We start from the raw sequence: 12448 nt of genomic DNA, 5'->3' as shown, positions 1-12448 counted from the left end.
CTATCACATTATCCCTTTTCTAGGATAACTGAATAGTCTTTCATCCTAAATCATTCAGACATTAAGCCTATCATTGATAATCATTAACTACCAGGTAAAAATTGAGATGAAACAAAATGTGAGGAAAGTAGAAAGAAGGATATCAAACTTTAAAACCTTCCTCAGAGTTTCAGCTAAATATATTTTAACTGCAACTCTGCTATGAATTTCTTACTCCTTGATTCTTCTTTCTTCTGAGTGAATCTACTTCATGATAACTTATGTAAAAAAGATTGTGCCCATTATAGGCATAAAATTATTTTAAATATCTTTATATAAAAGTTTCAAGTAAAAAATGGATCCATTTCTGTTGTTCTCACAAGGAGATAATTACTGTTCTCTTTAATGAAAGAGCAAGAAATGTACTCACCTGTACTAGAGAATATTTATTTTAGCTAATGCTCATTAGCTAATATTTATTAGTTAATAAATCACTATCACTATCTGCCACTCCAAGAATGTGGACACATTTGGAAAATAGCCTTTATGGTATCTGTAGGGTTATTCAGTACAGTGGCAAAAATTGCTTTGAATCTTTTCATCTATTTTTTTGCTCCAATGCAGTCCTTTTTAAAAAACATTTTCATGATTTTTATGTCCCTTCCAAGGAAACGTGGTGCCCTATTGTAATATTTATTCCCAACTTAATTCCAAAATGGCCAAACTTTGAAATGAAATGTTTATAGAAAATCACTCAGATTTACAGTTCAGAGATATAGAAGTGACACAATTTTAATATAAATCTTGTGCTGTTGACCCTTCACCATAAAAAAACACATTATTAACTAATTTATAGTGTTTGGTCATGTTCATACACAAAAAGTACATCACTGTAGGTCTTTTAAACTCATTAATATGTGTTTAACATTAAACCAGAAGATGGGTACAGGCATTATTATTGCTCAGGAGGGTCAACTGATTTCAAATCAAAGGATTCTGAATATGTTACCTGAGTAGGAACACCACAATGAGCAGAAGGCTGCAAGTAAAAGTTTTCTTACAAAATAAGATGGGCTAAATCATATGTTTCCTGTACTGATGATGCAAATTTTTCAATGGATGTATAGGAATTCTCTTAATGAACTTGTATTGATTTTTGACTGCATCTTCCAAAACACTTTAAAAAGGTGCTTTAAACTTCTGCAGCAGTTTAGTGTCTCACTAAATAAACTGTACTTAACTTTGTAAATAATTGCTAATAATGTCGTATGCTGAAATAAAAAATACCGACAATTATGACATCACTGCAAGTTGTTACTGATTCTTAAATATTCTCTACCATTGGTTTCTTGGCCTAATGATTTTAAGTTATACATATCATTTCTTTAAGAAAACATTACAGAAGGAGGAATCCCAGGGTGGCTCAGCTGTTTAGTGCCTGCCTTCAGCCCAGGGCGTAATCCTGGAGACCTGGGATTGAGTCCCACATCGGGCTCCCTGCATGGAGCCTGCTTCTCCCTCTGCCTGTGTCTCTGCCTCTCTCTCTCTCTCTCTTTCTCTCTCTTTCTGTGTGTCTCATGAATAAATAAATAAAATCTTTAAAAAAATTACAGAAGCAACATCTAAAGCTATGACAAAAATTACTTTATGTATATTGCTTCCTTGATTTTGGGGGAACTAAAATAGGCTACTCTAAATGGTCTAGTTTTGACAATATCCTATAAAATTTTATAAATCACCATGTGTTCAACTTACTGTGACTTTACAATTTTAATATATAAATTTTACATATATATATCTCCATCCAGAAGTACTATTATAGAAATATTTAAAGTATTAAACATATGTACCTTGTATACTAGAGTTATAATTTCCTCTAAGTTCATTGTTCATGGCCTCTCTATATACACACATATATACATTTCTCATATAGAATATATATGGTGTATATGTACTTTCTTGGAATATTCTTTAACTCTAGCGTTTCTGATAACTCACTCTTTTTGAGGGTACTTTACTCAAGTGCAAGGATCGGGGGATAAATATGCTGAACGGCAGGACTATTAGCTAAGTAAAATAGCAAAATTGAACTGACATAAGATAAAAAGACAGAAACTTTAAAAGGAAAGTAGAAAATTAAAATATAACTTTGTGAAAAGTTTGCCTAGTTACATACATACATATTAATGAAAATAATAGACTAAAGAGTTACTGAAAGACAGCAGTGGACAGTATCGCTTTATGGATATACCAGTAAGGAAACTGGCAATTTTCCAGGTTCAACGTGAGGATTTTCCGGTATATAAGTTTTACTTGGTAGTGAGATTTACTTGCATGACACTTTGTGTGCTACTCTAAAAATAGGCCATAGTACTTGGAAGCAATACATAACCCTTCATTCACTTTTTTTCTACTGCTTTGTAGTGACTTTTAACAGCTTAAAGTTTCCAAACAAAGATGTGATTCTAGATATGAAAGAAGGAGATTGGATTTAAAGTTGTGGTGGAAAGTTCAGTTTGGATAACGAGGCTCTTGTAAATTCATGAATGGATGAGAACCAAATATGGGAAAACATAAGAAGGAGAGAACTGGGTCCATGAGGTAGCTATCCACCAGTTGTCATAATGGACTTCAAACAGAACCGAGTCCACCTGCCAAGTATAAAGGAAGTGGATTAATTGGGAGCCTAAGGTGTTTGGGCAAAGCTTGAAGTATATTGTAGAAATAACAAATCAAATCTTACAATATTCATTCATTTAGTCAAGAATTCAAGAACTGAGTTAGTCATACATTTCTTAAAGTATGTTCTTATCGTGGTGAATAACATGTTTGTGTATTTATGTCTTCTAATTGCTTTTCTTGTCCAATATCTCATCTCCATTCTAGTCCCTCTGCCCTTATATTATTGAGATCTATCCTAATTTTTGTGTATATCTCTATTGGTATTTATGTTACACAACTTTCCATAAAGTTCTCATAGTGGTAAATCCTTTGGTTCCCTTGGACTCTTCACAACAAATAAATTTTTAAATGCACACCACTACACCCTTTTATAGATTTAGGTGGGAGTTTCTTTGGCAAGTAGATCAGGAGTAGGATTGCTATTTCATAGCTTGAGGTTTCATTTCACTAAGTACTTCCATATTGCCCTCCAGGATAGCTGTGCCAGTCTCTCCTCTCATCAGCAGTACACATGTGTTCTAGTTTCCTGAAATCTTGATATTTTCTGGCTATCTGAACTTCACCTTTTATCTTGATAATGTGTTCCTCAAACTGATCCCTTCTGCTATTTACACCATACATTTCATCCTTTTTTTCAACAGATATGGTTTTAGTATTAGATCCATGTTTTATGACTGTTTCTTTTTCAGATTTCAAATACAGGCATAACTTATTTTATTGAGCTTCACTTTATTGTACTTTTTTGTTTTGTTTTGTTTACAAATTGAAGGTTTGTGGCAACCCTGCAGCAAGCAAGCCTATTGGCACCTTTTTTCCAAAGGTATTTGCTCACTTTGCATCTCTTCATTGCATTTTGGTAATTCTTGCAATATTTCAAATTTTATTATTATTGTATTTGTTGTTTTTTTTAAAGATTGTATTTATTTATTAGAGATACAGAGAGAGTGAGAGAGAGAGAGAGGCAGAGGCACAGGCAGAGGGAGAAGCAGGCTCCATGCAGGGAGCCCGAATTGGAACTTGATCCCAGGTCTCCAGAATCACGCCCTGGGCTGAAGGCGGCGCTAAACCGCTGAGCCACCAGGGCTGCCCTTATTATTGTATTTGTTATGGTGATCTGTGATCAGTGATTCTGACTTGCTGAAAATTCAGAATATGGTTAGCATTTTTTAACAATAAAGTATTTTCAATTAAGGCATGTACATTTTTTTAAAGATTTTATTTATTTATTCATGAGAAACAGAGAGAGAGGCAGAGACACAGGCAGAGGGAGAAGCAGGCTCCATGCAGGGAGCTTCGTGTGGGACTCAATCCCAGGTCTCCAGGATCATGCCCTGGGCTGAAGGCGGCCCTAAACTGCTGAGCCACCCGGGCTGCCCTGTACATTGTTTTTTAGACGTAATGGTATCGCACTGTAGTACCGTGTAAACATAGGTTTTATATACACTGGGAATAAAAAACTCGTTTGACTTGCCCTATTATAATATTACTTTACTGCAGTGGTCTAGAACCGAACCCACAAAATGTGAGGTATGCCTGTATCCTCCTTTATATCTTTGAGAATATTTGATATATATATTGCACATTGCTGTCATTTTGGCTACATCTGTCTGGCTGTTTTTGTTATACATTAACTTTCTTTTAACATGGTTGAATTCTTCTGAGGTCTGTCTCTGTCTCTCTCTCTCTGAGATAGAGAGCTTTATTATGCAGAGGGAACTAAAAGTAGAATTTAGCTTGGTCCCTTCATAATGAGTTTAGAATGAGGGACACTTCAGAAAAATAGCTGGATTCTACTTTGCCTTCTTCCCCTATAACCATTCCATTATGAAATCTGATACATACAAGTCTCTTAGGTATTGCTTTTTGCCCAGAGTGGTCTCCCTCAGTTGTAATCAGCCACCCTGCTCTCCATGTGTGCGATTGCAGGTTTAAATAAGAATGCTCAGGGTTTAGGTGGTTTATCTTCACCTGTAATTATGCCTTCATTTTCAAGCTGAGTTGAATTTTACCATGTTTGTAACATCCCTCCTGGTAGACTCTAAAATGTCTTTGGGAAAGTTGACAATGGTCTCTTTGAACTCCACTCCCGCTAGAATGGCAGCTCCATTTGAGCAGGAGTTCGTTGTTTTTGTTTTTGTTTTTCTCTCTATTGTATTCTCACTACTTAGAAGACTACTCTGCACATAGTGAGTGCTCTAAATTTTGAATGAGCAGGGAAAAAAATGAGTGCAAGGAAAAGAAATTGGTGCAACTGAAACCCTGTATCTCACTCAGCCTATGTTGGTATCCTTAGAGCTTACTTTTCGGCTCCGTACTATTCTTCTCTACTCACAACCTCACCATAGTTCCTAACTCCAAGGGCTCCTCAAATCTTCAGTATTAGGTGCATCAGAGTTTCTCTTATTTCTGTGACATTTCCAGAGTTGTATTCATAGAAGGGAGCACATTTCATGTCACTCCTCCAACTTATCAGAGAAAATTTAGTTTACTTTAAAATTTTCATGGCATCCAAATCACTCATGTCTACTTTCTTGTATAAGTTACTCCCATTTATGCAAATTTCTTTGAATAATTTTAAAATTTCAGCAATCTAATCAATTATTGATTAATCCAGGATTTATATTTGTCTCCTGTAGGATGAAAACTATGATGAATATCCTCCTCAGTGCCTTTTTCTGAATTATCATACAGCCAGTGATAAAGCATCAGCAATTGGTAGTTTCCAGATCCTTATTTCTGATCCCCAAAAAATGGAGCTTGTCAATTACTTTGGTGTAAAAATACAAATGTAAAAGATATGAACGGTGAAATGAAATGAGTAGCCCCCAAAACAAGAAAATACTTAAACAAAATGTGATATGAAAATATGTAGATACGGTTTCCAGCCCTCAATTATTATATAATTCTGGGGAGCACATTTCTTCTGAGTCTGTTTTATGGAGGGAAAATGGGGACAGAAATGGCTTCTCTGCCTACTTACAGAATTTCTGTGAGAATAAAAGGCAAAGAATGTTTATGAAACTATTTTATAAATATTGTAAAGCACTATAATTATAAATGCAAGAGTGCCTGCTTCTTTTTGTATCCATTTTTCTGTTATAAATGCTTGTTCGGTTTTTTGGTTTTAAAATATTAATGTTTTTTTGCTACCCAGTGTTTGACCACTGACATTCTTATATAAATGTCTTCTGCAAAAAAACATTGTATGGCCATAGAATAGTAATTTATGTGTTCAGTTTCTTAGTTAAAATAATTTATCCTAATTTCTTTGTAGAGAAAATAATTTTATTCTAATTGAGATTTCTGTGCAAGTTAGCAAGTTATAATAACTACATATTGGAATTAAATAAGATAATACATGAAGACAGTTTGTTGTTGTACTACTAAAACTACTTTTCATTTATTCAAACTTATTAATTGTTGCCAATCAGAAGTGAAACATTACTCAGGTAAAATAAAAGATTTGGTCTAGAAAACTTTGTTTTTCAAATTCATGCAATGCTATCATTATCCTCTTTATGTTTTGGATAGTTTATTCTAAATTACCTAGAAAAAAGGCTGATTTTACAGTTTTACCTTGCATTCTCTAAGTCTCAGGCAAGAATAAAAGGAAAAGAGTAAGCAAGGAAAAACAAAGAAAAAGAAAATTATACTCAAGTCACATAGACATCTAAAGTCTCTGATTTATGTGAAATCTTCTGTTTGGTAGAGGATATAGAGGAAAGGAAGGGATATTGAATTTCTGACAACATACGTGCTTAGTGCTTTGTCTATAATGTGGTAAGCACATATTTATTTTTTCTCTGGGCTTTCTGCATTGAAGCCAGTACATTATAAGCTTATCATACAAAAGATGGCAAAAAAAAACAAAACAAAAAAACAAAAACAAAAAAAACTTGCCATTTATTTTCTATTAGTTCTTTTTCTCCTGAGGTTACTGCCCTACACAGAGCCATGTTAACCTTCTCATGTCTTCGACAGTGCGAACATCTTGACATGACTCCAAATTCAATTCCAATGTGTTGAAAGAATAAAAATACGTTTACTTAAAAATTCTGAAACATATTAATGATACCATAGAAATACATCTTGCTTAAGATGTCTATTAGTTTTGCTTTTGTTAATATGTTTCAGTATGACTATGTGATTAAGGTTTTACTCTGTGCAGACCGCAGCTGTAGCAAATGCAGCTGCCAAGAAAAATAGCAAAATATTTTAAAAAGCCAAAGCAAACAGCAAGGCTGCCACAAAACCCTTCTTCATTCATCGTGTGTATTATTGTGCATTTCTTTCTTACTCTATGTAATGAAATAGCATTATCACTGTCATCATCCCTAGATCAAAGCTCAGAAAGAGAAGTAAAACCTATGCTAGCATTGATTTTCAGATCATTGCTCTCTGGAAGATCAGCAACAAGGAGATTTTCATTTGCTTCATCTTTGGGAGGAGGCTGCTGTGCATCTCCAGAAAAAGCAGCACAGGTCTCTGTTGGCATTCACGGGTGTTAGTTGCAAGATAGGAAGTGTTTAGGCAGTTCATTAACGGAGCAAATCCTGTGGACCTGAGTTCTTATCAGCTTTGTGTCTACCCACATTTCATCAAGGCCATATGTGGAATAAGCAAGAGAAGGAAAAGTCCAGAATGGGCATCATTCGAGCTGGTGACACATCTGACAGATACAAGCATATCAATCCTCTGAAAACAATGCAGTGCTCCTGACAAATAAAAGATTGCATTTTGACTAATACTCTGAAACTGTGCGTATGCTACTGTAGGGGACTTTCTTTTATTTATACCCTGTTGATTTCAGCTTGCTCTAGACCTATAGTGTAAATAAGCTAGCAATAGCCCGGTAGGATTTGCTTTTCTCTTTTTCTTGGGATTGGAATTTGCTTACTGCAGCTTGGGATGTAGAGGCTGTGACATGTGAACTCATGGTGAAAAGCCACAAAAGAAGGGGAATTCATGAGTGAGAAGGCACGCTGAGCTTACTGACCTGCCTGACCTTTATGGCAAATACTACTCACAGAATCAGTAACATTCAAAATGCTGACAGAAGGATTGTAAGAGGTCAGCAAAGGGTGAACCTCTCTGAGCATTTGGGACCAAACCTTTGAGAATTACAATAAACTATTAGTTATGTAGTGGCCACAATTGAAATGCAACTGTTCATTCAGTTCCCTTTTTGCTTTTTGACATGTGCCCAATCAATAGTGATAATTCCTCATTTGCTGTAGAAAAAAATTAAAAAGTCTCAGAAGAAATCAAGCCCAGGGGTGCTCTCATAATCAATTGACTAAATAAAAATTACTTGAAAAGAGGATCATAGTCTTCCAGCTTAGCTCGTCTCTCCCCTTGGGTTGATTATCACTTACTGAGGATCACAGGGCCTCCTACATTGAGGTCTTTACTTCCTGTCCTAGGAAGAGAGGATGATTTCCTGGAGTCAGAGGCATTGGAGTCAGAGGCATTGTATAGATTTTTTTCAAAAACAAGGTAATGGTAGGGCAGAGAAATGCTGATTCATTAATTTTGTCCAAACTTACTGTGTAGCTACTATATGCCAGCTCTGTGCTAAGCACTAGGTATACAGTAGAATCATAACCAGCATGTTCCCTGCCCTATTATGCTCAGCCTAGGAGGGATAATCCAGGTTCAGACACAGTGTACAAGTATGGTATCTTAGGTTACAAAATAGTTTTTTGGTTTCAATCGCCATTTCCACCAGAGGAAGTGTAATGTGAGGCCTGAGAACATTTTTGCATTTATTCATTTCATTTTAGGACTGCTCCACCTCTGGCTTCCCAATTAAAGTTTAGTTAGATAAGTTTTGAAGGAGAGAGATCCAAGCTTAGTGGTAACTGAAGCTTATCAAATGTGGGGACCCTTTTTAGGAAAAAGAATACAAGGCCCTAGCAGGTGAGAAGATCCATGGAGAAGTAACTGTCTAAAATTTTGGAAGCAAATGAACTCATTGTGCTATATTCTGATTTATTTTGTGAATGGAAAGATACCTTATATTTCATACAAATTCCAAAGAAAGTTAATCTTTTTGTCTGGGCTTTTTAGAAAAAAAAATGCATATATACCACAACATCTAAATGCTTCCTTTAGATCTTATAGTTTGAGTTCAGGATAGTGGATGTGTTTTTAAAATGTTTTCTATTTACATACTGGTTTATACAGAAAAATATATTATCATCTAAAAGTTACACAAAAACTTCTTAAGATATTTAAGTATATGTTGGATAAATAAAGGACAGAACAAAAGAACAAATGAACAAAGAAAGCCAAACCATTTATTATAGTTTGGACCAAAAGTAGAAATTTAAAAATTGCATTAAAAATATTCATTAAAGGCATTAGATACATATGAAAATACTTTATTATTTATTATACCCAATTTATTTATGGAAATTTTCAGAGTAGTATTAATATAGACAAGGCCTTAATTTAAGTAGTGAGAATGTATAAAAAATATCATGTCCTAATACTATAACTTTCATATACACTTTGATTACTTGGAACTTTTTAGAATCAGTAGAAGGAACTCCCATATTTATCCAGATTCACTTAAGAAAAAAAAGATTTATTTATTTTGAGACAGAGAAAGAGAGCGCCTGTGTGTGGGCGAGCCAGGTGTGGCATGGGGGCAGGGAGGCAGAGGGAGAGAGACTCTCAAGCCAACTTCCTGCTGAGTGTGGAGCCTATCCTGGGGCTCAATCTCAGGACCCTGAGATCATGATCTGAGCTGAAATCAAGAGTCAAGCGCTCAACTAACTGAGCCACCAAGCATCCCTACATAGATTCACTTTTGATTTACATTTTGATATACTGTCAGCTTTCTCAAATACTCTCCTTTCTGAATCATTTGTGAGTTAATTGGAGATGTCATGCCCCTCTACCTGTAAATACTTCACTATGTATCTCCTTCCTAAAAACCAGGACATTATCTTATGTAATTACATTCTATTATATAATTAAAATACATTTATCATAATCAAGAAATTCTAGAGTATATTATAGATTTTAATTTTAAAATGTACTAGGTATTAATTATTTGTTAATGGATTAATCATGGATTTGCAACTTAATGACCATAATCCAGAGCATTCTTTCTTTGTGGAAATTATTGGCATATTCTCAAGGAGAAAATATCAAGTTCTAGGAGGCATGTCTTGCAAATTCATCATTTAACACAAACTACAATTCCCAGAAAACCCAGGGCTTGCTTGGGTCTTCAGTGAGGTCCTCAGATTTTGACAATTTAAAGACTGATGGCAAAACTTGTCCCCGCTTCTTCTTGTTTTTCTATTTTTTTCTTAATAGTCTTGACTCTGGAGTCCATTAACATTTCCATTGAACGACATCTTCTTTCATCATCTATTCAGCTATCAATTAGTTTGTTGGTGTAGATATTGTTGATGTATTTCTTAATGTATAAGATGAGAGATCCCTGGGTGGTTTAGTGGTTTAGCTCCTGCCTTTGGCCCAGTGCGTGATCCTGGAGTCTCGGGATCTAATTCCACATGGGACTTCTTGCATGGAGGCTGCTTCTCCCTCTGCCTGTGTCTCTGCCTCTCTCTCTCTGTCTGTCTCTCTCTCTCTCTGCATCTTTCATGAATAAATAAATAAAATCTTTAAAAAAGGATGAAACAACTTACTATTCCATTTTGAATTATTTTTTATTCCTTAAGCTAAATTTTTTGAGAAAATGTGGTGTCTAGCACTATACCTTTCACATAATACTTTGAAAAATAAAGATGGATAAAAGGCATCCCTCCTCTTAAGGACCTTCAAAATTAATAAGAAGATAGTCTTCTTGTATAAGAATTTATCTTATGTGTAGAAGAGAGTACAAGTATACTAGGGAGTTTGATGAGGGAAAAGTCATTTCTACTTGGGTGATCAGAGAAGGGTTTTTGAAAGAGCTGTCTTTTGAGATATGTCACAAAAGACATGTAGGGTTTCTATAGATGTTAATAGATGGACAGAACATTGAAAGGGATATTTGTGCAATGTTAATGGGTAGAAAAATGCTAGGTAAATTAAAGATATTGAAGAGTCTGATGAACAGATAGTTTAACGTGGGCAATAAAGAAGAATACTACTAGAACAATATGAAGGGCCATAAATAACTAGCTAAAGAATTTGGATATTTGTGAGTATAGGGGACAATTGAACATTATTTTATATTTTTAATAGATAATATATATATACATGGCTCAAAATTAGGAAAAAACTCTCTATTCTATCCTGGTCTGTCATCTGCTAAGTTGTCACCTCTTAACCATAAGTGAATATTGTAATTGGTGTCTTAAGAATTCTATGAACATATAAGAAATAGCAATATAAATAATCAATTCCCCTTATTTTGGGAGCATATTATATGTCCTTTCTGCACCTTGCTTTTTGCATTAAGAATATTTCTTTTTTTTTTTTTTTTTAAGATTTTATTTATTTATCCATGAGAGACACAGTGAGAGGCAGAGACAGGCAGGAGGAGAAGCAGGCTCCTCACCAGGAGCCCGAAGCCGAACTCAATCCGTGGACCCAGGACCACGCTCTGAGATGAAGGAAGATGCTCAACCACTGAGCCACTCAGGCATCCTTTTTTTCATTAAGAATATTTCTTAAAGGGGATCCCTGGGTGGTGGAGGGGTTTGGCGCCTGCCTTTGGCCCAGGGCGCGATCCTGGAGACCGGGATCGAATCCCACATCAGGCTCCAGGTGCATGGAGCCTGCTTCTCCCTCTGCCTGTGTCTCTGCCTCTCTCTCTCTCTCTCTCTGTGACTATCATAAATAAATAAAAAAATTAAAAAAAAAAGAATATTTCTTAAAGAGTTTTTCATACTAATACATATAGAGATTATCATTACTTATTATAATTACAGAATATTTCATCAAAGGGAAGTATGATAACATTGTATTGATGATCATTCCAGAATTTTGCAATGTATCTTTTTCTGTCAGGAATATATTTACGTAAGTCATTTCACATGTAAGTACTTATTTAGGATAACTTTCCTAAAGCCTAATTTTTTTTTTTTTTTTCTAAAGCCTAATTAATTGGAAATGCATATATGCATTTCTTACTTTGGTAGATATTATCAAGTTGTCAATAGATAGACATGTACCAATTTATATTCCAATCATGGGTTCACATGAATAAGAACACTATTTCTCTATATGTTTGCAAAAGCTTGTTATCAAATGATGTATGATTCTGACAGGTAGAAGAATATTATCACACTTACAGGTTTAATTATAGTTTTCTTATTTTGAGTGAACACTTCAATATTCTTTCAAATGTTTAAAAGAATTTACTTATCAATAAATTATGTGCTTGCCTATTTCTCTCTTGGGTTGTGAATATTTTGCTCATATATTTCTAGAAACACTTCCTGTATTAGAGAAATTATACTATATAAGGAGTAACTATTGTTTCTCAATTGATCACTTATATTTTCACTTTGTTTTTCTGTACCATTTTTTAAAATAAGTTTATTTTTAATGTATTCACATTTATCCATCATTAATCATATGACTTCTGGACTTCTACTCATAATTAAATAGACCTTAACTACTTCCAGGTCATTAAGGAAATTTCCCATGTTTTCTTCTACAGCCTGAATGGTTTAATTTTTCTTTTTTGTTTGTTTGTTTGTTTGTTTTTTGTTTTCCAAGAGAGATGACTCAGTTTATTATTCTCCAACCTAACTCCATCTTTCCCACTTTAGGCTCCAACATTACACACAGCTGCCACCCCCACCCCCATAACAGCTAA

Source organism: Canis lupus, chromosome 8, assembly GCF_011100685.1.
Source record: "Canis lupus familiaris isolate Mischka breed German Shepherd chromosome 8, alternate assembly UU_Cfam_GSD_1.0, whole genome shotgun sequence".
NCBI lineage: Eukaryota > Metazoa > Chordata > Mammalia > Carnivora > Canidae > Canis > Canis lupus.
The sequence above is the reverse complement of the archived record's forward strand: the minus strand, read 5'-3'. Positions refer to the sequence as shown.